The 2,458-nt window shown below is 39.7% G+C and overlaps 1 non-coding gene across 1 annotated transcript; it reads left to right on the top strand.

Moving 5' to 3' along the window:
* Window positions 1–696: 696 nt before the first annotated feature.
* Window positions 697–842, top strand: LOC114693958. The gene has a single exon (XR_003734628.1). It is a non-coding gene; the product is annotated as a small nucleolar RNA SNORA62/SNORA6 family (small nucleolar RNA).
* Window positions 843–2,458: the final 1,616 nt, after the last annotated feature.

The raw sequence follows: 2,458 nt of genomic DNA on the forward strand, positions 1-2,458 counted from the left end.
AACACTGTCCAGCAACAAAGTAAAAGGAAAGACAAGTGAATGCTCCAGATTGGCAACCTTAAAGCTATTGTGATGATAAAAAGACAAAAATGAAAGCCAGCGCAAAATACAGTTCATGATTCTTGTCACATAAAATGCTAGAAAACACAAACTAATCAATAGTGACAAAAACCATATTAGCAGGTGGCTGTAGACAGGGATGCGTGGAGGAGTGGCCTGTGCAGGGTCAGAAGGAAGCTTTGAGAGTGAGAGACGTCCTGTATTTTGACAAGGCAATGATTTCCTGAGTATATACATGTGTCAAAACTCATTAAATTACACACTTTGAATGTTTTACTTTAAAAAAATAACTTCTAGAAACATTTTTATAAGAACCCAAAGCTGGAAGCAAGTCAAATGTCCATCAACAAGAGAATCAATGCACAAGTGGTGACATATCCATGAAGAGTAATGTCACACTCCTCAACGGCCAACAGTAACACTGAGTCTTCAAATGAGTATGACAAGGAAATTCTAAATCACAGCACCAGCCACAGTGACAGAAAGGGTGTCAAAGTGCCCTGGCATGAGGGTTCATTTGAGAGAACAGAAAGATTTGAAGGTCTTTGAGTGATGAGTTCATGGGTATAGGTTCTGCCCAAAACTGTTAAACACACTTAGGTGTTATATATTTTATGTTAATAATACCTGAATAAAGTTGTTTAAAAATAAATGCAGTTGAGGTCATAAACTGGTCGATGAACTCCCAAGTGTAGGTAGTGTGCTAAACGAGAGGCAAGGTTTTCGCTAACACCCCACTCTGTTCCGGTGAGTGGAGTTTGATAGTAACCTTTGCTACAAGTGAAAAAGTAAAAAGAAAAAAATAAATAAATGCAGTTTTCTACTCATATTCTACTTCACTGCGTATTTCATTATGTGACAGTGCTTGACATTTTAGTTGTGAGCCTAGGCTTTAATGGCTAAGCCGTCTCTCTGTATGTTGGTGTGTGTGTACGTGTGTGTGTGTGTGTGTGTGTGTGTGTGTGTGTGTGTAATGTGTATGGGTGTGCACGTATGTGTGTGCAGGTACACTGTGCCACAGGCACATGTGAACATCAGAGAGCAATCCCAGGTGTTGGCCCTCACCTTCTACCTTGTTTGGTACTGTGGTGTATGCCAAGTTAGATGGCCCTCAAGTTTCTAGGGATTCCCCTCATCTTTGTCTCTCATCTGTTTAGGAGCATTATGATGGAAGCACACTACTGTACTTGGTGTTTGCCACAGGCTCTGGAGATTCAAACTCTGATCCTCATATCTCCGTGGCAAACATTTTATCCATTGTAAAGTCCTACGTGACAGTTTAGTGCTGTATCTCTCTCTACCATTGACCATGGGCTCTAGCAAGAAAGGAACTATGACACTTTAAATGTGCACTTGTGGGAGCGTGGCCTGGCTTGTGACTAGCACTGAAACATTATTGCAGTTTCTGCTAGTAATAGTTGACATTTCTGATGTCTGCTTACCATTGTATATCCTCTCCATCTGAGCACTTTGGGGCTCTTATAACAAAATGCTATATTCTGAGTAACTTATAAACACCAACATGTATTTCTCACCAGTCTGGAGGCTGGGAATTCAAAGATCAAGGCTTTGTCATACTGGACATCCAGTGCAGGCTCATGTTCTTGTTCATAGATGGCACATTCTCAGTGATGGAAAAGAGAAAAGAGTCTTTTGGGGCATCTTTCAGAAAAGAACTGATCCCTCTTGTGAAGGTCCCATCCTTATGACCTAATTACTTCTCGGCATCTCTTTCTAATACCAATCACATTGGTGATCAAGTTTCAGCATGTAAATTTTGGAGGGGCATAGTCAGTCAATACCAATAGTTTGGATGAGCCTACCTACTTCTACATATTACTTACTAAGTCATGGACACAACAGCTTGATAGATAGCAAGACTAGAAGATACCACATTGCCATTCATCACAAAGAGATCATGACCTGCTATGATGTAGTTGCTGCTATTAACTGTGTGGTTGGATCCACTTAGTAGAATTCTATTTATGTGAGTATAAATACATATTAACTTGGAAGCCAAAAAGGTCTTTGAAAGTGTTCCCAATATGACTAATTGTAATTGTGTATTTGACAATGAAATTTTAATCGTAGCAGAACTTTTCAGGAAAAATAAATAAACTTGGAAAAGTGAGGATAAGGTTACAAATAAGTCAAAGGAATTAAGGTAATGGATTTAGGGGCATGAGCTTGAGGGTTGGCTTAGCAGCTAAGAACACTGATCTTAACATAGGACTAGGGTTAGGTTCCCAGCACCTACATGGCACCTCACAACCATCTGCAATTCCATTCCAAAAGATACAGCAACCTCTTCTGGCCTCTGCAAGTACTGCATGAACATAGTGCACATGCATGCATACAGACAAATGCCATAAAATTAAATTACATAGAATAAAAAATT

The sequence above is a fragment of the Peromyscus leucopus genome, chromosome 5 (assembly GCF_004664715.2).
Source record: "Peromyscus leucopus breed LL Stock chromosome 5, UCI_PerLeu_2.1, whole genome shotgun sequence".
Lineage (NCBI taxonomy): Eukaryota > Metazoa > Chordata > Mammalia > Rodentia > Cricetidae > Peromyscus > Peromyscus leucopus.